The sequence below is a fragment of the Miscanthus floridulus genome, chromosome 13, assembly GCF_019320115.1.
Source record: "Miscanthus floridulus cultivar M001 chromosome 13, ASM1932011v1, whole genome shotgun sequence".
Classification (NCBI taxonomy): domain Eukaryota; kingdom Viridiplantae; phylum Streptophyta; class Magnoliopsida; order Poales; family Poaceae; genus Miscanthus; species Miscanthus floridulus.
The window spans coordinates 86,829,445-86,853,935 of record NC_089592.1 but is presented as its reverse complement, the minus strand read 5'-3'; the positions used below and the strand labels follow the sequence as shown (position 1 = coordinate 86,853,935).

At 43.1% G+C, this 24,491-nt stretch overlaps 2 pseudogenes; one reads left to right on the top strand and one right to left on the bottom strand.

Annotated features, from left to right (window-relative positions):
* The first annotated feature begins 9,982 nt into the window (after positions 1-9,982).
* Positions 9,983-13,188, top strand: LOC136500236 (uncharacterized; annotated as a pseudogene).
* A 352-nt stretch (positions 13,189-13,540) lies between these two features.
* LOC136500235 (protein ENHANCED DOWNY MILDEW 2-like) lies at positions 13,541-24,211 on the bottom strand (annotated as a pseudogene).
* Between the last annotated feature and the right edge of the window lie 280 nt (positions 24,212-24,491).

Here is a 24,491-nt window from a genome sequence, read left to right as displayed (position 1 = left end):
TATCCTAATTACGTCAAACATGAATATAATTTCATGACATAAATTTTTTATTTTAGATTCACTATAGGAAATATTTCTATAATATATAATTCATATATTGTGAAACTATAGGGATTTTGTTTGAAATGGATGGTTAAAGAGTGTAATGTTTGACTTAGGAAACTAATGTGATACGTACTATGTAAAAAAAATGTGTAGCAAGACAGAGGTAACATGTTGGCCTGTAAGAAGCAATTACCATTAGCCACGTTTAGTTCCAAAAAGTTTTTCCAAAAAGTGCTACAGTAGCCATCACATCGAATCTTGCGATACGTGCATGGAGCATTAAACGTAGACGAAAAAAACTAATTGCACAGTTTGGTTGGAAATCGCGAGACGAACGTTTTGAGCCTAATTAGTCCATGATTGAACACTAATTGCCAAATAAAAATGAAAGTGCTACAGTAACTAAATTCCCAAATTTTCGCGAACTAAACACGCCCAATTGATTTTGCAGCACATCCGTACAAAAATGCTACTGGCAGATACTCCCCAAAAACATTAATGTCGTGTGTTTACTACCGAACAGGGTGAGGACAAGGCTGTAGGGCTCAGAGCCTCAGACACAGAGTACCTTTTTTACTAGCCTTGCTGCCTTGGTAGAAACTCCACAGCATGCAAAACGCAGGTAGCCCCATGCATGCCATGCCCTACGATAATATAGTGCAAGATTCCATCCAGAACCGGTCCACACTAGAGAGAAACGGCCGAATCGAGCATGCTGTCTCAATTTGACCACTATACTCTCTCTCTCTCTCTCTCTCTCTCTCTCTCTCTCTCTCTCTATATATATATATATATATATATATATATATAGAGAGAGAGAGAGAGAGAGAACTACTGTCCCGTAGCTGGCTATAAAATAATTTATTATGTAGCAATTTTGAGTTACGATAATTACTATGTTAATTTACGAGATTACAGTAACTCCTTACTAAGTGGTTTACTATAACGTTACGGTAAATATCCCCATGTGTTAGAGTAACCCAACTATCGTAAATATATATTGACATTATCGTAAATTAGTATATAAAATTATCGTAAATGGAGGTGGCTACAGAATAACTTATTTTGTAGCTGGCTGCTCAATATACTCTCTCTCTCTCTATATATATATATACATATATATATACATACATATATATACATATATATATATATATACGGTAAGGCTATTCTGCAGTTGGCTATAGAATAAGTTATTCTGTAGCCACCTCCATTTACGATAATTTTATATACTAATTTACGATAAATTGAATACATATTTACGATGGTTGTGTTACTATAACACTGGAGGATATTTACCATAACGTTATAGTAAACCACTTAGAAAAGAGTTACTATAATCTCGTGAATTAGCATAGTAATTATCGTAACTCAAAGTGACCACAGAATAAGTTATTTTATAGCCAACTGCAGAACAGTAGTTATATATATATATATATATATATATATATATATATATATATATATATATATATATATATATATATATATATATATATATATATATATATATATATATATATATATAACTACTACCCTGTAGCTGGCTACAAAATAACTTATTTTGTAGCCACTTTGAGTTACGTTAATTACTATGTTAATTTACGAGATTATAGGAACTCCTTACTAAGTGGTTTACTATAACGTTATGGTAAATATCCCCATGTGTTATAGTAACCCAATTATCGTAAATATGTATTGACATTATCGTAAATTAGTATATAAAATTATCGTAAATGGAGGTAGCTACAGAATAACTTATTTTGTAGCTGGCTTCTGAATATATGTGTCGGCAGTCCTGCAGCTAGCTAAAGAACTTCCAAGATATGGTTGAAGCTACGGGTGCAAAACAGCCAAAAGGCTTGGATAAACTTCCTTCACGTTAGCACAAGCATCCAGCAGACCAACATCTTGGAACGAAACTAACAGTAACAGGGGCAGCGTCGTCTGGCAAATGCATCCATGAACTAGGAGAGGACCACACACACCACCAAGGACGAGGCATGCAATCAAACAAAACTACGCTTGCATTAGCAGGGGGACCTCTACCAGGCCGCCAAACCGTCCTATGTATGTTCTTTCTCTCACCATATTTTGTCTACGACACTTTCGGAAAAATCTTTTACTCCATCCTATAAAACGTTTGAGCTTTTATATATATGTATATATAGATTTTGCTATATACCTAGATATATACTCTGTCTAGATACAGAGGTAAAACTATGCGTATCTAGAAAAACCAAAACAACTTACAAACTATAACGACATAATAATTAAGCAATTGATTTCTCTTCTATGTCATACCATGCACAAAGTCTCCCTGGTAAAGCATATTCTACGCAAGATACTGTGCTGTCGAGTTTAGTTTGTTTCTACACCGCACATCCCTAGTCGATCGATATTGTTGTTTATACTTCTAAATATGTAGTTCTTTATTTCCTTACGAAGATCTCATCTATTGGTTGTCAAAGCGTCAACACATACAAGTTTCTGCTCAAATGCTGAGGTGAAATACTGTGTTGTGGTGACAATGTTGCATAGGCCACCTGGTTGCGCCAAATACTTAGCTTCACAGTCCTCTTCTGCGTGCCATGCTTGATTATTGTGAAAAACATCAGCATTATCTCTCTCAAGCAACCTGACCCACCCACGCGGCGCGGCAGAGTACAAAATTACCATGAGTCATCGTTGCCGAGCATGGTTGCATAGCAACTAGCAGCTCCGACTTCCCATGGCAGACCATAAACGACCCACCCTAACAAAGTGAGATAGATGGGTTCGCCTCATGTCATCGTTGCCAAGCCACGTCCCTTGACACAGCAGCTCCGACTTCACGCTTCAAGTCCCACACCTCCACATGTTGACCGAGCATCGAGAGGCGAAGAGCATCCACCGAAGGCGACATTGTGAACAAGACGAATTTCCAAGCGATGCCTTTAGAAAGGGCATGACATCGAAAACGCCACTATCGCCCATCCAAGAAATGGACTAGGCCTTCACCCATAGAAGACAATGTTGGAGGGGAACACGACACCCCCCAACACAGAAAGTGGCGCCCATGGGTGTCACCGTTGCCAAGGCATTCGCCCAAGGTGTCCCCCAGCACAACGTCTGGCCAAGATGATGGACCATAGCATGCTACCATCGTCGTTGTCACTGTCCTGCCATCCCACAGAAGCCCCACCAAAGGAACTTCAACGCGCTGGCTGCACGTAGCAGCCGCATAGCTGTGTCGGCTGCCACCCCCCTCTGACCGGGCAACACATGTAACTCGACTTACCCTGCCGCATGCGTAACACTGCTGCACGCCAAAGCCGTTGCCAGCAGTCATCGCTGGCTCTGGCACCTGCTGTCGACGCTGTTGGCCTCCGCTAGCCTGGGGGCGTAGGATCCTATCGCTGAGCCGGCGCCTCCGCCTCCGCCATTTGCCACCACCATGGGTGCCGTCCCGCGTCTGGGGCACCAGATCTGGTTGTCACGGCATCGAATCCGGCTGCCTGGGCCATGAGCGGCCCTGGCCAGTGCCGTCGCCGCAACCATGCCCGTGGAGGAAGGAGCAAGTGGAGGAGAAAGGAGAAGCCCCGCCGCCATCACCTTGCACGTTTGCGCCTGCCCAGGCCCCGGCTAGTGCCGCCGCAGCAGGCAGCCCTGCCGAGCCCCATACCACTGACGCCGCCGACGCATGAAAGAGGCCCACCACCGCCATATCCCGGCAAGCCACACGGCCTACTCAGGCACGGTGACGCGGTTGAAGAAGGGAAAAGAAGGGTGGGGACGGCGGCTAGGGTTTGCTAGCCGCCCGAGTCACCCGCGTGGGGGCGATGCGGGGGCGTGGGGGAGGGGCAGAGCAATTTAATTTGGAAATTCTTCTTCAGATACATAAGATGTGAGAGGCATTCTTTTGAGTGTCATTATAAAAAAAAAGTTCAGTCCCAAAACTCAAACCAATTTCAACAAAATCTCGTCGGACTACAGGCCTACAACTCGTTGGTCTCGATCGATAGAAGTTAGAACGCGTCTTCAGCTTTCTTCAAAAAAGTATACGTCTTCAGCTCACGACGCGCGCGATTGTATTCCCGGACCATGCATACATACCAGGTTTCACACTGAAATCCATCAATCCGTGGACCCGTGCGGATAATGGACGATCATTTGTTTCTTCTGTTCCCGTGTTCCTTTGCTGTCGTCGTCGTCGCTTGTTCGTCTGAACCTCGCATCGCAGCAGCTTCCTCCTGTTCAGTGTACTCGTTCTCCTCGTCGGCGTCGACGCAACCCAACCCATGCGAATATAATCGATCGACGCAGTGATAAGCAACTGTTGGGGATTCAACACCGCCGACGACCACATGGCGTGGCGTTGGCCGATCGTGCGGGGGGCCTGCCGGCCGGGCGCGCAACCGCAGACAGCGGCGGCTGTGTTGGGGGTGCTGTGGCCACGCGCCCACGCCCTCTTTGCTCTTGTCACGGGAATATTTTGCCGCCCTCCGCCCGCTTGCTGCTGGACTCCGGCGTCCCGTCGCCGTCAGGGACGACGAGCGTGCAGCAGCTAGCAAGCGCGGCGTGCGGGAGTGGGATCTCTCGTCTCCCTCTCCGGTCTCTATAGTCTCCAGTCCCAGCAGCTCCCATGCCGATGGCGACCGGGTGTCTCAGTGTCTGTCCCTTTCCAATGCGTGCATTGCATTGCGTTGCATGATTCGAGAGTCATCAAATGTTTGGCGGACCACCACCGTAGCCATCAATCATAGCCTCTCGACCGCAAAATATCGACTGCAGATTATGTTGTGCCACTTACCTAGTACGTGTACATATACAGTATGATCTTGTCTGGCATTGTGTCTATTCTTCTTTCTCTGCTATATACTAGTATCCCCATTTTAACTTGTAAATCATTTTTACCTTTGTATAGAGATATATATAACTCTTCTTTCTCAATCAGTCTACTACTATAGAGTAATACTCATCTGTTTAAAATTGTAAATTGCGTGTTATGTATATCTAGGTATATAATAAAATGGGCTATGTATTACCTATTAACATTAAAACAACTTCTAATTTAGAATGAAAGGAGTAGAATCTACCTGTGTTTAATATTTCTGAAAGTATAATGTAGGTTCACCGTATTTATATACTATCAATTACTGAGCTGCTCATGCGTGCGTGCACGCATGTAGACGGCTTAGTTCCTGTTTGGATCCCTCTAATTTTTTTTTCAGGTTTTAAGAATCTTGTTTTTGGAAACTGAGTGGGATCCAAACAGACCAGTTTTTGCCATATTCTTAAAAACCAGGAAGCCGTTGATACCTAGCTTCTGCCAGTTTCTTGTGACCCATAGAGCAATAAATAAAATTAGATTCTTAAAAACTAGGGATCTAAACACTCCACCATTTTTTTTTGCTCAGAATCCAGATTTTAGAAACTAGAGAAAAAACTGCTTCTTAAGAATCCGAAACTCATCCAAACGTAGCCTTACTTAATGGCTTATCCATGTGAGTTTGCACTGTCGGCGGCTGCGCTTATCTTTCAGTCAGTCAGTCAAATGACTGTTACCGGCTTGCGAATGAAAGCAGCAGCGGCATGCTGGATGCATGTGTAAAAGAGCTTTTTCCCGCGCCTGCCTGCTCTCAAGGCTTTTCAGCAGCATCTGCACTGGCGCGAAAGCGAGGTCGGTTGTCACGCTCACAATCAGCGACATGCATGCATGAGGCGGATGAAAATGAAAGAAAAAGAACAACTACTACTACCACCGCGCACCAAAGCCGGCTGCATGCTGGTGGACGGCAGGAAGTCAATGTGCGTGCTCCCTGCTCAAAGCCATCATCAACTTTTGATCAGCTACAGTGTTGACAACATACATACAGATAGAGTATCTATCTATGTGCATAAATCCACCAACGGTTGATGTGCTATATCCAAACAAACCTCTAAAACTTCATGTCGTCGTTCTGGTTCCAGCTCCTCGCACCTATATAAGCCGCATCAAACACACTAAGAGAAATGCTTCTGGATGCCAAATAAGGTATCTGGAGTCGCGTTTGGTGCTATGACCTCAAGCAGAAGAGCGGGCACACGCAGAGCCATGTCAAACCAGCACTAAAGGCCCTTTGGAACAAAGGATTTACAAAACACAGGAATAGAAAAAAATGTAGGAATAAAATGTCCTAACATGATTTTAGATGCCTTTGGAAGAAATGTATGAAAAGCCCAGGAAACAACAATGAGGTTGGAGGTCATGTTTAGTTTCCTCCAAAATTCCTTCACAATGACGCAATTCATAGGAATTCCAAAGGAATTATCGGGAAACATTCCTTTGTTCTAAAGGGTCTCATAGGAATTTTTACTATAGGACTCAGATGCTCCAAAATTCCTATATTTTTCCTCCGTTCTAAAGAGAGCCTAAACTGTAGGAAAAATATGGCCGGGGCGGTCCAAATCTGCACAAATGAAACCCTACTGAAGTACGACTGAGAGGGGAAGAGAAAGACCAATTGGTTCTGAGTGCAGAATTGCAGATGAAAGAAACACGTTGGATTAAAGTAAACTACAATCTATCCCGGTCTAAAAACAGAGTACTTCTATGTACTATGCAGTGTAAACACTACGAGCAAGCAAGGTATCAGATCAGAGGGCGAGGAGTGTCATCAGCCCCTAGGAGGCTAGGGTAGGACGCCAGTTTGAGTTTCCTGCGGCACTGTTAGTAGCATCAGATCCCTAAAGTCAAAGCCGGCAGATCAAGAAACAACGCAGGGCCTCATTTAGATTGGGGTTATGAATTAGTATTTGGCACTGTAGCATTTTCGTTTGTATTTGACAACTATTGTCCAATCATAGCCTAACTAGGCTCAAAAGATTTGTCTCGTAATTTACAATTAAACTGTGTAATTAGTTATTTTTTTATCTATATTTAATACTCCATGTATGTGTCCAAAGATTTGATGTGATGAAAAGAGAGTGAAAAAACTTGCAATCTAAACTAGGCCCAGGTATGCATCCTAGTCGACTAAACAAAGGCGATCGAGGCAGAGACGCCCTTAATTACTAGTTAATGCCGATCCACGTTTCGTGCTGCATACTGTATGCTATTGCTACGGGGGTCTTCTTCCACTTTTGTAATCAAACTTGGTCAGAGGAGTGCGCGAATCCCGAGGGCAGCAGAGCCATACGAGTACACTTCCTCTGTTCAAGAAAAGACGTAATTTTTAGAATATAACGTTTTCAGTTAAAAACTTGGTTAGATTTGATTACAATCGTATAGAAAACTACTCACATTTAACATACTAAATATGTATAATTACATTTATTATGTAACATATTTTTATAGTATACCTATTTGAAAACATAAATATCAACAATATTTTTTATCAATTTAGTAAAAGTTAAGATAGTTTCACTTAACCAGACCTATCCCCTGTGGGGGACGGAGAGACTACTTACTACCTTGCTTGTAGTCTTCAAGAGGCTTAGATTCTTTTTTCTTCTTGGGCTCAAAATATGAATTCGATCTAAGCTGTTATCTATTTTTCTCCCCTGAATAAAAAGTATTTCAGAAGCACATTTTATAGTTCCTGCATTTGTTGAACAACCGGACAAAACCCATGACCCCTGTTGAGGAGCTAATACTTGGTGGTTTAGAGGCAGGGCCTTGTGTAGTAGCAGCATTTCAGAAGCTAATAAGCTTATTTGGTATAAAAAAAAGTTCAGTGACAGAACAGAGAAGTTCTTAATTGTAAGTAAGGTAAGTGAAGTGACCTGATCACCTGACTGGTCAAAAAAGAGCCTACTTTACATGTACTGCACTATGATGTAGCAACAGGAAAAGGGAACTATGAACACTGCTGGTGTCAACTTGTCATTGAGAGACATTGACAGGGATGTGATGTGATACAACATAAGAATAGTCTACATACATGCACATTATTATGTGGTTGTTAAGGGCACAAATATGTCTTAGGTGTGTGTATAGCTGTACACCATGCATCAGGCATCAGCACATTCCAAAACAAACCAGAGGAATATGGCTAAAAAGGACCTCATCATATATATAAGCTACATGAATAATTCTAAAAACCGGTTCCCATCACCAATCACGGCTCAATCATAGAACGAAGCTATGCCCATCCTCATCCTGCAACACAACACAAAGGGCCCGTTTGGTTTCGCCAATCACTGCCTGAATGTTATCTGGTTGCATTGTTGGGACCCCTGAAATTTTTGCCTGGTCAGAGTCAGAGACCTACCTCTGCCTGTATATAAGTTGCCTGGGAAATCCGTCGCCAATCAGGTTGCCTGGCTCTAATAATCACCTTTCCTCTCATCTAGTCATCTCATCCCTCTCTGGCTAGCTTCTCTTCTCCATGGGAATGGGGTGACAACACAAATTGGATCCGCCATTGGAGCTAGGCCGGCTTCTCTTCTTGCTGTTGGCAAGATTAGTGTTTGGATTCCTTTTCCACTCTGCTGCGTTTCCCCTTTCCATCGTTTTCGGTTTTCGCTCGCAGAAGATTGCGATGTTGGGACAAGACTTGAGGAGAATCTCTCAACACTGCACGCAAAAGGCACCTAAAAGACAAAAGGAAGGAGTACTTGCACATAATGTGTGCTCAATGCGATGCATGATTCTTGCAGAAATCTGCTGAGCACTGCTCTGTCTGTAGATCTTGCTCTGCACGAGAAATGCTTAGCGCTGGAAAATCAATCAGGGATTGCATTACATTATATTATATTTACATGCACAGTAGCTGTAGTGAACAGTAACTGCATTGCACTATATAGACAGTTGAAACACTAACAAAGTAACAAACAAACAAGAAAGAGTAGACAGAGGAGGGAAAAGGCAGGATTCGTGCTTTCAGAAGCTAATCATCGCTCAAGGACATTATTGCATCATCTAAAAAAAAACAGAATATATATGCAGAGAGATATATATTAGACTCAGTGCCGGTCCAAGAATTTTGAGGGCGCTCTGGCGAACTCATCACGAAGGCCCTCTAGATCACATATAAAATCTTATAATATATAGGCGCTAATTTTTATTGCAAAGCGAAAACAAATCCAGTGATATATTTTTAATTTAACATGTTTGATAGTTATCGAGGAACAATGTAAACTAAAATGGCCCAGGAGTGGCCTATAAACTCCATTTCTCTCAAAATGTAAACTGATGATTGGCTGATCCGCCTGATCGCGTTGTCGTCGAGTCGAGCCTATGAGTGCGCCGTTTTCGTGTTTCTGGCTCTCCGCGGCGGCCGGCGGCGGCGCGGCGCGGCTCCGTCTCCGACTCTCCGTGACTCCCTGAGACCGTGACCCTTCGCCCTGGGCGCTCGCGTACGTAGTAGACTCACGGACTGGGGAAGCAAACGCTCGGCACCCCTAATCCTGAACGTCTCGGGCTGCCTATCAAGTGCCATCGGACTATAGAACTAGGGTCTACAATACACGTGGGTCTAGGCCGCTCCCTCCCTTGGCCCCTCGGCGGTCGCACCTCTGGCACCTCTCCAGGGCCGGCACTGATTAGACTTGCTGTAGGCTGCAGCATTGAACTTGGTCAAGTTGCGCATATTGCTAAATAATGGTAGCTAGCTTTATACAAACATAGAGATATAGAGCAAAATCCACAGGACCATTTCGATCTCCAATAACCGATATTCTTAGTAGAATTGTAATTGGCAAAACTACAGATAGTTGGAGATGGACCAAAAAAGAAAAGAAAAGAAAAGAAAAGAAAAAGGGTAAACCAACAACAAAAGCAGCAGCAGCAGCTAGCAACAATCACCGAGGGTAGGAAAGCGATAACGAGTCTGAATTGAGAAAAAAATGCCTGGCTTTCCCGCATGCCAAATCCGCACGTATCACCGGGACACGTACGGCTCCTTCTTCGCCAGGGCTCTCCTCAATCCGTTGATGAGCCGCTGGTCTGCACGACGGCGAGCTCGCTCCATAGATGGCTTTGCTCCGAAGAAGAACGACGACTCAGAAGGCGAGAAAGGAGAAGCTTCTCCGGGCGTCACCGGAGCGGCAGCGGCAGCCTCTCCGGGTGGACGGGGGGCTGGAGAAGAGACGGCACGTCGTCGCTGGAGACGGTGGCATTGGCGGCGTCCTCCTCGTCCTTCTTCATGTCCCGGCGGCCGGTGAGGAGTAGCTGCTGCTGGCTCAGATGGCACCAAGAAAGCGCGTGTGTTTGAGAGGGAGAGGGAGAGGGAGAGAGCGATAGAGAGGGGAAGGTTTGTTTGCACTAGAGGGCTAGAGGCAAGTGCGGTAGAATATAAAACTGAGGTTTTTAAACACACACAACCTTAGCAAGAGCTCACACCAGGACCTTCTGTGCCTGCATACATGTGCCACGCCTATCTTGTGCACTTTTTTTTTTTGAAAAAGCCAGCAACAATAAATAGAGAAGAAGCAAGTGAACATATTTAGGCTGTGTTTGGTTCAGTTTCTAAAAAGTGCTTCTGTTGCAAAAAAAAAAAAAAAGTAGAACGCCGCCAAAGTAGAGTCATAAGCAGCTGCTTTTGCGTGATATAATTTCATCTTTTCTAAATTGATAGAAATAGAGAGATGTTCTTGCAGTTGTTTCAAGGAAAATAAAGAGAGGAGGTAGGTTTCATAGTTGTTTTAACCAAACAACTTTTTTTTACAGCACATAGTGCACACCAACTCTTTCGCAGCTTATAGCTGAACCAAATATGCCCTTATTGTGTTCTTATTATTTTTGATTCTAACATGCTACAATTACAAAGTACAAAGCCTCTGCTATAGTGTCTAGCAACTAATTGTTGCTATAGTTTTTTTTTTTTGGTTCTTTGCTAGCCACTGCAGAGGCTATATTAAAGTCTTGATGACAGGAAAGTGATTATTTTAGTGCTCATTTTATATGTAGTTTAGCAAAAAAGTTACTTCGTTAGAATCTGCATGCATGGTTCATCACATAAACAGAACTATCTGGCTCAAAAGTCAAACCCTCAACCCTAAGTATATGTGTAGGATTAGATTAAACTTACATGTTTACATTCTTCCACCACCGTAGTAAGAGTAATAATTAAATAAAGACGGATGCAGAAGATCTAAGCTTATAAAGCGAGATAAAGGAAGAAGATTGTTCACACAAGTAACTAACCAAAGAACGAACGAGCTCTAAGGCTTTGGTTTTGTTGATCAAAGAGACAGTATAGTGGTCCAAAAGTGAAAAATTGGGCCTCTTTTCCTCACCCACATGCATGCACTCTTCCAACTTCCCTAAACAGTGAAAGGTGGCAAGAAGTCATGCATGAGGTTCTCTTCTGCCGTTAGGCTTAGCAATTAGCATTATTGGTGACTTTTTGTTTTGTTTTGTTTGCCCTTCAAATCTCAGTTTGGGAAAAGCGTTTTCAAGGAACAGTACGTTCACCAGGACATCTACCTTGCATGTGGAATCTGGCAGCACTACCAGCAATTTGATAGAAGAACGTGTGTAAAACCCAGGCATTGTTTTTCTATGAAAACACCCCAACTTTCTTCATAGGTTTTACACTGCAGTCCTGCGCTTCTGATCATGCCAGAGTTGTGACCGATGGGACTTGTCATGCATCCAATTCAAAGACTTCCAGACCTTTTCCACATTTTTGCCTTCTGTTTCACTCAATCATATAACGATGACACTGAACATTTACAGAGATAGATTATTAAACACCTACTATCACGTAGCTGATTTTGCCAAAGTGGTATGTGAATAATGTGATGTTTTGGATTCTCTGGCCGGGGTGCTCTCAAGATATGGTAACCCTTGCTTTGGCTACAAGGCGAACTGATGGCTAAACACTTCTAACCACATATAGAAAACCATGGCAGTGTCGTTTGTGAATCCTGACAACTCCAAGTCTCCAACCAAATGGTAAACTATTGTTAGGGTCGTGTGGAGAGGTACGGTACGGTACGGTACGGTACGGTAGGGGTTTTCATGGGAGAGCAAAGAAACTTCATATAGGACTGTTGGAAACTTAATGTTATCTACTAACCGTAAGAATGTGTGGAAATTTACTTTGACTCAACATTAGTGCTGGCATTTTCAGGTTACGATTCTTTTATTCCTAGACTAGACGACGTACTATTCAATCTGCCTGCTCTATTCGTCGATCTCAAAATCAGTCTAGGGTAAAGTGTGTGTGTGTGTGAGCACTGTAATTAATAGCAAAAACATAAATCTGCCTGCTCTATTCCTTACCTCTCGAAAACAAATAAGATTTTTCGCCAAAAGAGCAATAAGCATTTCAGACCTCCAGACCAGAGCCAAGATGGGAATCCAAAAGCGGCAAAGCCCAAGGCATCGCTAGCAGGGCCTGGCCCGCCATGCACCGCACCACGCGCGGCTCAGGTGACAGGCCGCCTAAGGCCACGGGCCCACGGCCCACGGCCGCTTTGACCTCCCAGCTCCGGGGGGGCCCACACGCCACTCCGTCCGTCCGGCACCGGCCGCCTCTGCGGCCAGCCGGCCACCACACCTCACGTCACGTGCAGCCCCGGCCCCGCATGCGGGCTCCGTGGTCATTTCGGCCGGCCAGCGAGCGAGCCAGACCACCGCACGTGCGGGTCTCCGCGGCCGGAGCCGCCGGTCGGGCGTTCCCGGGACCGAGTCCCACGACACCGGCCCCGGCTCTTCCACCGATGGCGACGGCATGGCGCCCGCCCACCGAGCCGCGGCAGCTTCTATTCCGGCGCACGCGTCCGTCGCCGTGGTGGTGGTGGCATCCAGCTCCCTTCTCGGAGTGGCAACCAGTGTGGCCTGTGGAGTCTGGAGACGCACAAACACAATGGCCAACAGCACGGATTGCAATGTAAGGAAATTTGCTTTTTTAGCCATGCTGAATGAATGGCCCTACTGTCCGGTTCTTACTCGAAACGTCGTCTTCAGATCTGTCCGTAAAACATCAAACATGAATGAAGTTCGTGGAGTTTTCAACTGTCCTTTGTACAAAAGACTCTATGTTCCCAGTATCTGAAAGAAACTCGAGCATACCAAAAATGCCTAAACATGCACCGTGCTCTGCCAGCAGGCGATGGCATGTTATTATATTATATATAGATAGACGAACAAAATATTCAGAATGCAAGTTGCGACAGGAAACCAAATCATCCAGCAAGGTACGCAGGCAACGAAAGATCTGTCCTGAATAATTCATTTTCTCATCTTTGCTGTCTCAGGCTCAAAGCCAGTCAAGTCCATGGACCATGGCAAGATGTTGAGAAAATTTTGTATTTGGCCCTAAAAATAATGCTCCTTTCTTATTTGACATCGAAATGAAAATCTTTCCTATATGCCCTGAACTCGAGTTTTTCTTTCCTATTTGACACTTCCGTCAGTTTGGGTTGTTAACGGTGTCAAGTCCCATGTGAAAAGTCCGTTTTACCCCTAGAGTTTTTTACTAGTCCTGGCATTCCATGGTTAATATTGCTATCTTTCCTAATATTTCAGTTTAAGATAAAAACATTCATAAAAGATAGCAATATTAACCATGGAATGCCAGGACTAGTAAAAAACTCTAGGGGTAAAACGGACTTTTCACATAGGACTTGACACCGTTAACAACCCAAACTGACGGAAGTGTCAAATAGAAAAGAAAAACTCGAGTTCAGGACATATAGAAAAGATTTTCAGTTTCGATGTCAAATAAGAAAGGAGCATTATTTTTAGGGCCAAATACAAAATTTTCTCCAAGATGTTTCGCCAGAAACAGTTACAAGGTCAAGCAGTAAGGGCATGAATGTAACAATTAACGAAAGTAAATGATCCAATGACAGACTACCAACGTTAGCGTAACCTCAGCATACTCCAAAGCCGGCCGTAGAACAAACTAGCTCACACCTGTGAAGACAACGCGAGGCACATTAGCAGCTATTATCCCCTACTCTACACAGCAACGATGTCACGGGCAGGTCATTCACAAGCAGAAGAGGGATTCTTTTTCCCTTGGTAATCTAGGCTTAATAGTCTTCATCATCGATCCAAGCATTTGATGGCCCTTGATGGACGGCCTTATGGCCCATGCCTTGGGACAGGAACTGACGAGAGGTGTTGCATCCTTGCCGCAAGCGCAGTCCAGGGAAGGTGTTTCTTGGTGGCAGAGTTCTGGCATTATGCCTGGCCACAGGCGGCGAGTGGTCTGGCTGCCCACACCAGGAGGCAGCTCCGGGTGTTGCTGCTGCTGGCCTGTGTTCCGTCGGTTGATGATGGATGCCAGCTGCAGGCCTGCCCGCCGGTGGTGCATCGCTCAGCTCTCCGTCCTCCAGGAGTGGTGAGTCTTCCATCATCCAATAGTGAACTCCAGCTGCCTGTCTGCCTGCCTCTGATGCATTCCCCGGCAAATGATACGGACCAGGAGCCGATGTTACCTCATCGTGAACGGCATCAACAGTTGGTTTCTCTGCCGATGCACTTCCAACAGCATCCGAGGCTTCAGAGTTGGTGCCTCCATGCTCTGGCATTGACAAAGCTTGATCTTTTCTCTGAAAATCACTCTCTGACAATGAAATGCTCATATCAGAGCACGTTTCTGTATGATCATAGGTTGGATCGCTCCTTCCTGGTCCTGTGGTTTCATAGTTGCATGGTTGCCGCGATCGCCCATTGGTATCATTCCAGCAGTCCCCTGGAGAAGTTGTTGGGTCATGGAACGTGTCAGACATCAGCTGATCCAGAAAACAGGGGAGGTATGCCTGCAACCTCTGCATCATTATCTCCACATGCTCTGTGGTAGGTACAGATGCAGCCATATCCCTTTGCAAATCACCAGAGGACGCAATTTCATTGGGGATGTGCCTCATTGATTTGGCGATCTCTGAGTGCCTCTTAGCCCAATCACTACGGCTCCACAGAGAAAGCGGAGGAGGTGACATATTCCATTGCTCCATCACCTTGTTGTCAACACCCAGAGATCCAGGTAGATAGAATGACTGCATAGTTTCCCAACAGAAAATGTCAGTAAAGAAGCAATATTCTGAGGATGTGATGTACTCAAGGAGACTACTGTCCAGAAGTACCTTTCCGGAGAGCTGATCTGAGTCCTGCCATATTAGCTCATATGGTGGGTATTTCTTGTCCAATCTATCCAACATCAAGAATGGAATGGTATGAGATATCTTTTATAAAGAAAAAAAAGCATGCAGAAAGATAGGGAGAGGGGAAACCTTTCAATTTCTTTGGGAACAATGAGTATTATAAGTTTTGGCTTGAAAGTGAGGGCTTTGTTGATGAACTGGTTCGCAAGAGAGGCTTTAACCCCAAAGGGAGGATTCAACCCCATGACCTGTGAATAACAGTAGTTGATCAACTTAAATAACTAATACATTATGTCTCCAATGGGATGAGAGCAATTCAACATGTAAAGCTCCTGTTATCGTACCAGTCTGCATCCTGTGGGCAATTCATCTGGTTGAACAGTCATCCAGTCTCGTCTCTCAAAATTGAAATCATTCTACAAAATTGAAGACGATGTTCTGCATGTCAGCTGTGGTAGAACACTTTAACAATACATTTAAAATGAAGTGGCAAAAGATATCAGGTGTGATTTCAGGCCATCTCTAGTATGTAGCATAATCAAAACTTAAATAACTTCATAGGTGGCGTTACTAAATATTAAAAACGCAAATAAACAGACACTGGCCAATGCAGAATTAACAGGTATACCACCTTTGGTTGAATGAGATCATAATTTTTGTAGAAGCAATTTTTCCCAGAAGATTCCAATGTTTCCTTCAATAACAAGCTAAAGTCATTTGAACCACAGCAAAAATCAACCACCTGTAAAGAATAAGAATAAATGACAAAATAAGGCTCATAATAAGTGGCATCTGTTGATCATCTATTATGGTCAGTTCTGCTTAACACAAGAAAAAACAAGAATTGGTATAAACTTTCAAAGCTTGTATGAAATGAACATGAGGATAGAAATACGAGTGACTTAATGTCTACATGAGCATCAAAATCATTATGCTGAAAATGAACTGAAGCAAGACATTCAATGAACAGGTATACATGCTATGATTTATTTATTTTTTGACAGAGGAAAACCCAGCTTTTATAGAAAGCTTTAAAGCGTAACATACATGCTATGATATTTGCAATGAAACAGAAGCATGGTGAATTAACATACATATATGGTGTACAAAGTTATAAGTTGTTGGCTATAAACTGAACTAAGCTACAAAATTTTACGATCTCTGGTAAAACGAAGAACTGTCACCTTTTATAATATTTGTGTCTTATAAATACTGCTATTGTCCAACCAATTTTTAGCTATATACTCGATTTAACCAGATTACCAGAGACATCAACTAGGTGTTTACGTTTGTTATGGATAGAATATATCATGTACATTGTACAACAGCCTTTTCTTCTGAGATCTTCCTTAATCAATGAACTGAGCAAATTGTATTGCACAAATTCATGAGAATAGAAAATGTGAAAGAAGACCATATATTCAGAATGCAGCACATAGCTTATGCACTTTCATCAGAGCACAATGTTATATCATAACCAAACAAGGGCCACCCAAATTAATGTAATAAAACGAAAACAGATGTTTTACCGTGTCACCACTTTGAATATACCACTGTAGCTTATCAACAATCTGCACACATTTACAGCAGTTGCTTTAGTATTACAAAAGGATAATGCAATCAGCACATGGTCAAAATTAGCGTATATAACAAAGTTTGTAAGAATAATATTGGGTTCCAAGATAGATAAGTGACAAGAAACCAGCCTGAAGACCAACAGCTAATCTGTAATAATATAGTACATTGCAAAATAGTGCCATGTTCGCTTGGCTGATAAGCCATGGCTAAAAGTACCGTTGACTGATTCGTTGTGAGAGAAAAAAATTGCTCGTTGGCTGAAAAAGTACGACTTATAAGACAAACGAACAGGGTGCTACGCAGTTTATAACCAATTTAAATGGAACAATATAAGATGGCCTAAGAAGATTCCTATTCCTTACACCAAATTCATCCCAGGGCTACTACAGAATGGTGATGCAATGACACAAGGGTACATTTCAAGTATATGCCAAGTTAGCAATATTGGTAAGGATTATTTGATCCAACTATCATAATATTATTTTTAATTCTACTCATTCAAGGCTCATAAAAACATGTCTAAACTTATAGACAGTATAATTTGTATCAAGGCCCCTAATAAATTTTACAATCGCATGTGCAACTCCATTGAATTGGTTACCTTAGCAACCATTTTTCGACATAACCATAAGAAACTTTGCAATGGGCTTTAATATCATAGTGAATCCAAAACTATCAAATCCTATACTCCTTGTTAGAGTATATCAAAACTAGGATATAGTAGGGACGGATTACAATCCTGTATACCGCCTTGGCCCCCAAGTCATGTAAACTAACCACATTGGTAGCATATTACATGTATTCAAAAGACAAAAAGTTTGAATTATGTTCCAAATTATATTTTGGCATATGGATGCCAATTTATTATTTATCGTTCAACCACATCAAAAGTATTACGTAGTGGCAATGTCTTTCTGTTTATCCTTTATGACAATATATGCACAGACTACAAATTCACAATATTTTTTTCTCTCGAACATGCAGGAGAGCTGCGTATCATTATATTAAGACGAAAAAAAGGGGGTTTAGGAACCCCTTACAACACCATACACACCCCGACACACTTCACAAGGCACAATCCGTCTCTCTCTATACAAAGACCTGACCCTCGACCACTAGTAGTAGGAGAACTCACCCATTGGCTGGTTCTAGAGCAACGAGATGGGAAACTCCTCGAGCTCCGGCCAGACTCCAGAGGTGAAGTCCATCCTTAACTACAAGCTAAAACTCCATTAAGACTGGGTTGAATCCAATCAAACACACATCTGTTACAGGTGGTTCCAAATAGACCATCCTCATACTCAGAGAGCATGTCTCTCTGTTTATGTAGAACGCTATTGCCATGTGGCAATGTGATGCATTGCTTCTAAGAGAACAGGAAGAAAAGATTAACAAATGCAATGTGCAAGATAATCATGTCTTGTTTTAAGGACTAATGGTTGCACCTACCAGCTGGAGTTTATCCAGTTTCGTGAAGTGGCGCCCATAAGATGTGTAGCGCATGCCATGAAGAAATGGTGCAAGAAATACATTCAGCTTGTTCTGCAGATAATAGAACATGTTATAATGGATGCCAAACTTTAAATTTAACAAAAAAAATATTAACCTCGAGTATATAAAACACCATATTTAACCACTCATTGCACATTTGCACCTTGCCTATAATACTACGAAGAATAAAAAAAAATATTTTCCAAGGTATCTGGTGTTCTAAATGGGTTATCTCAATGTTTCAGTAATACTCCCACTAGTCAAAAAAGAACTTGACATTTTTCACTTCTCATGGCCTTCGAGATGCAACCCTGACCACCATTTCTATTAGAATATATTTACAAAAGTTAATATGTTTATGAGATTAATTATGAAAATACTTTTCAAGACAAACCCACTTTTTTCTGGTGTGTTTCCAAGCTAAATATTTCAAAAATTGCTGATAGTTAAAGTTTCAAAAGTTTGACTAGATCTTAGTCCAAATCGTAAATTATTTGTGACCGGAGGGAATAATAAGGAGGTAACAAAGTCAATTAGTCTAAAAAAATAAGGACTAGAACTTGGCAAACTACTACAATAGTATATGCATACCATCTAAAGCTGTAAGTATGTAAAAGAATAGTAGTAAAACATAATTTGTGTAAAACAACCAAGAGGAGAGTTCCACATTTCCATGTACCTTCCACTTTACAAGTTGAAACAGAACATGAGGCTGGGCAGACAGATTTGGCAGCTGCTATAGATGCACCATTTTCTAACATATGCAGAGCATCTTTAACCGCCTGCATGGAAAACACATAATGACATAAGAAACCAACAAAATCCATGGAAAATCTTCAGTTCTTCAAAGTATAGCAAAGTACCTCAACAGATTCTTCACCTTTTCCAGTGTAATGTTATCAGCATTCTGCAGATATGGTGCATGTGTAGATGGTACCACTAGCTTTTTCTTTACATCCTCCATTGTTATACCAGCTGCCGCTTTTTGTGCAAACTCATACATTCTAGAGAGAAGGGTAGCCTCAGTGCATGCAGTGCAGATCATGGAAAGAAAAGGATACAACAGTACTAAAGAAAGCATGAGTGTACCCGGTGCAGAGAGCTCCCGCTCTGTGCGGGGTCTGGGGGAAGGGTGTTAGTGGCAAGCCTTACCCTCGCCTGTGCAATGCGAGGAGACCGCGACTCGAACCCGAGACCTTCTGGTCACAGACGGTAAGACTCTACCGCTTGCACCAAGCCCGTCCTTCTACTAAAGAAAGCATGAATTGAACAAAATACTGCACACATAATGTCATGGTTGAATTCACTCAAGATATTTTTATACGATAACTGGCACAGAAATAAAAGTAAACCGAATAAATGTGATGGTTATGATCTAAGAGAGATTAATATTGTTGTAAATGACACTTCCATTAGTGTAAACGAAAAAATAGCACACAGCGAACTTTAATCTTTTGAATGATAACCAAAGTTCCACTGAAACAAACCTAAACAAATCCAAAAATATCTTAAAAGTAAAATATCTTAACAAACATAATTCATTGACTTTTTCATAACCTCTAATGCACAATGTTTACACTGAATTAGCAAGAGTTATGAACAATGTTATGAACATTAGATATTCTTGGAGTTTCTATTTACTGAAACTCTTGTTATTTTCTTTGAAGCCCACACCATCAAAACTTTATTTCATAGCAGAAGAAATGCATATGAAGAACAAATTGGTTGGAAAGAAGGAAACAGATAGCAGTAAACAAAGGGAGACTTGCCTCATCTCAGTGTCTCTGTCAATCTCAGGGAGTTTCGTCATAGCCACAGGTTTTTCTTCAGAAACAGTCACTTTTGTTGTTCCCTCGGCTGCCCTGCACAGATAAGCAGTAAGCTTATCAGCACACTCACTCACTATGGCTAGAGGTAGAAGAAGATATTGAGAACAGCTCACACACAGCACAAGCCCAGCGCTGGCCGAAAGCTCTGCTTTTGGATGTGGCAAACTGAACTGCTCTTTTGCATTGCCTTAGGTGTGATATATATATATATATATATATATATATATATATATATATATATATATATATATACAAGTGCTAGTACCTCTACTAGGTACATAATTTTTTGTGAGTACACCAACTACCTACTCCAAAGGTACACCAACTACTCCTAATACTAGCAGTACAAAGCTTAGATCAGTCCACTACACCAACTACCTACTCCTAAGGCACATCAACTACTCCTAATACTAGCAGTACAAAGCTTAGATCAGCCCATTACCAAGACATGGCTGATGTAATAGTTATTAACTAATGTACTGGAGGTGGTCTATTGCCATACTGCTACAGCAGTAGAGACTGGACAGCCGAGCTGACCAAATGCCAACTCTACTATAGCAAGAGAGAGAGATCAACAGCAGATTATGTCTTACAACTTTCCTTCTTTTATTCATCAAATTTCTTAATGAAGAACTTCTCACTGTGCAGGAAGATCTTTTAACGTTGGACAATGGCACAGAAGGAAGCTCCTCAAGACGTCGTATCTTCACTGTCTTTTTGTTCATTCCATTGACACAATTGAGGGGTTTATTAGAAGGAAGCTCATCGAGACAGTCGTATCTTCACTGCCTTTTTAGTTCATTCCATTGACACAATTGAGGGGTTTCTTGAGAGCAGTAGGGGTCCTCAGGAAACTTAATATGATTTCTTGTGGGGGTTCTATATTCTGGATTAATTTCATGCTTCCTGGCCAATTAACAAGGTCCATTCAGAATTTTGTTGGATAATAATAGAATCAGCAGAGCTACTTGACTGCAGGAAACATATCATACAAGCAATATATCAAGATACGATTGTTGGGAAGAAGGTCGTCCCACGCCCTTTGGAAAACACACTTGACCATTCTCAGTGAAGTCCTCAAAGACAATTTCCCTGTGGACAGGTAGACTTGTATTGAAATGACTATTGATGGAATGCAAACTACTATGGAAATGAACAATGCAAATAAGTCTTTAATACCTTGGCAAGCATCTTCTATGATATGACTTTGGGCACCGCCTACATACAGCGAACTGCAGCTCCTTATCCTCTTTGTTCTCCCCGTACTTGCAGATGCCACATTTGTGGAGGGGACATGCAAATTTTGTCCCCACTGGCTATCATTGCTGTATACTCAGTTGCTTTGGCCTCGTTTTCAGGGAAGACTGGAAGAGTAACTGAGCAACACACTTCGCATGATAGAAGTGACCGCAAGTTGAAGACGCACATGGAAACACCTATAAGAAACAAGGAATTTAAAACAAAAAGCTTTCAAAACCATCTGATACAGCATAAAGGAGCATTAATAATTCTACCATATTTTATGATTGCACTGGCAAAGTTATCATCCAATTAGTATCCGAATGAATTTTCTATGAATATTTTTTAGTGAAAGGGGAGTAACCTCTGGAGGATTAGTTTTAGCTGAACCTAGCCTTCCACAGGCAAAGCATTGATATATTCCATACTCACAGTTCTTGCACTTAAAAACTTTCATCGCCTGTAAATATGCATGAGTTCATCAAAGGACGCCCACAGTAGGTTGGAGAATATGTTAAGTCATAAAGTTAAACTTGTTCAACTGTGAAAGGGTCATGATAGATACATCTAACTGCTGCCTGCTGTAGCCTAAGGTTGGACAATCTTCATCAGAATCGTTAGTTGCATGAAACGACCTCAGACACCGGCCTTCACAGCTGCAAGAAAGTACAGAAAAAAAGTACATTTCATGAATCAGAAAGAATGGATCGACATTAGAAGGTGTTTATCTAAGATGAGAAGAATAATCATATAAGTAGAATTTTGTGCGTGTTCTCTTCAAAAAGTACAGAAGATGATGCAAACTGGATACTAATATTGGCCATAGCTGGCAAAATGCGAGCCTTTGAGACCAATACAGACAATAGCAGGCATTTTAGGCAACAAAAACGAGTAGTTTCAACCACAACCAAGCATTGTTCAATGACTCACCAATTCGGTTAGCTCACATGTAATACAGTAACTTCAAAAGACGTTGCAAACAGAGTGGCGAAATCCGTTATGAAAAACAACTAGTAATTTCCAGGCCACTGCATATATCTCTTGAAAAACTGCATGGGTATATAGCTGATACTCTAAAACAGAACTAAAAAAACTAGACACCACTATGTTCCCTTTTAAATTAAATCAATTTTTTACAACCCTCAGCCCTGTTTTACCATGTCCATACTACTAACTAATGTGCTGTATATATTATACCTGAAAAGGCAGCATTATGTCAACAGCATGGACTACATCAGTCATGGAGCATTCTGAATATTTTACTTATCCTGGCAGGAAATGCATAATGGACAGCAGATAAAAAAACTGGAAAAAGTGCACACCCACCTTATAATTTCACCTCCATTGTCACACAGAGCACAAACTAAATCAACATTAGCGTATCTATCTTCGTGAGTGTGCCCAGCCATATCCTCTGAGTTAACAATCCCAAATTCTTGCTTGGTCATTCCACTTGTATGAAACCTGTTAAGGCACCAAAATAGTCTGCATTCAGCACCACTTTTGACAAGAATAAAGGGTGGTTGTTTTCATGACTCAGATTCTTGCACCAGGAAAACATTGCATATAAATTTGTGAAATCTTATATAAGTGCTGAGTAAAATCACTCCAAAGCCAAAACTGAAACATCAACAGCACTAAACAACACCCACAACCCAAAATCAGGGGAGCCTACCGAGCATGAAGTTCTGGAAACCATAATGATTACGTACAACACAAGAGCCATAGCAATCTGCGCTTAATTTGCACTACTTTTTACACCAAAATCCAAACGAGGCACAGGCGTTATCCAACCAGCAAGTCATTCCGGCATGCTGAAACTCTTCAGAGTTAAGGGATCTCCCAGTACCCAATTTGAGGCATAAATGCAGCAACGTGTACACGGACGTTAGTACTACTACTTAAATACCCGCGACCTAGCGACCAATCATTTCCTCCCAAACCCAGCGAGAAAACGGCGGGTGTGCAAGAGAACTGGGCGAGAACGGATCGGTGCCGCTGCCCACTGCGATCGCTCGAAATCCCGATGCGGTAGCGAAGTCGGAGCCGGCGACGAGGGGCGGCGGGTGCCGCAGGCAGCAATCGATCGAGCTCCCTAACTACTAGTGTACTACCCAGGCACCCTGAGCACGCAGTGAGCACATCAGCAGGCAAAATCAAGGGCGAACACAGAAATTTTCGAGACAAAACCACTGGAAATCGCTCGAACTACACACCCGGCGCCAGTAGTTCCTACTTCCTAGGAAGGAGCCAACCAAATCGGAGCTCCATTGTAAAGGCACAGCCGAAAAGCTCCTCTCAAATCCCAATGCGCGCGCGGAAACCCCCACTCGAAGTCCGAAATCACCAGAAAACGGGGCCAAAAGGGCCGCAGAGCACAGGCATTCGGCACCGATCCCTCCCGTGAAGCGCCTCAACCACGCTAGAACCAACCGATCGCCCAGCACCCCCAAACTCGCAGCGAAATAAAAGCACAAGAAAAAAAAGGGGGGTAAAAAAGCTGAAAACAATTCCACGGGCGCGCGATCCTCGGCAGTTTCCACCCGGAGCCTCCGCGACCCCGCCGCAAGCCGGCGATTGCCTCCGAGTCGTCGGAACGAACGAAGCGGAAACGGCGCGGTAGGGTCGCCGAGCTCGCGTACCTCTGCGGCGCCGCGGGTGGAGGGGCTTGCGGAGCCCACTCGTCATGCGACGTGGGGAGTGGCTGCTGGGTGCGTGGTGCCTCTCTCTCACTGCCCGGCCGGCCATGGGTGCCGTGGAGACGGGACGGAGTTGATGCGCAGCGTTTTTGGGACTCAAGGCGTGCGTCAAGTTTTACCCGCGCCGCGGCGAGTTTTTACTGTGTGGCGTTCATTCCCGGACGGATGGGGATTCCTCCCTTTCTGGAGAAAGGGACGATCGCTCCGGTACGCCAACGCCGGGCCGGGGGCAGTGTGCGTCGTCCAGGGCAGGGCAGGGCAGAAACGCCAGGTGACTAGGTGAGGTCCATGGGCGTTTGGGCAGCTCGATCCGACGATGGATCCCATCCGGTTCCCATGGCAGCAGTTGGCATTGGCACCGCCGCACCGGCACGAGCGCGCGGCTTCAGCGATTCAGCGCTTTCTTTTTGGTATGTACTGTACTACTACTAGCAAAGTGCAAGTGTGCAACACTTTCTGTGAACAACTTTTCCTGGTAGAACTAGCGCCGCGGCGAACATCTAGATCCACAATTTGCGCACTGTCCTGGTCGACGCCGCGAAGTCGGTGGGCACCTGGACAGCTTGAAGCAGGTGGAGCAGACGAT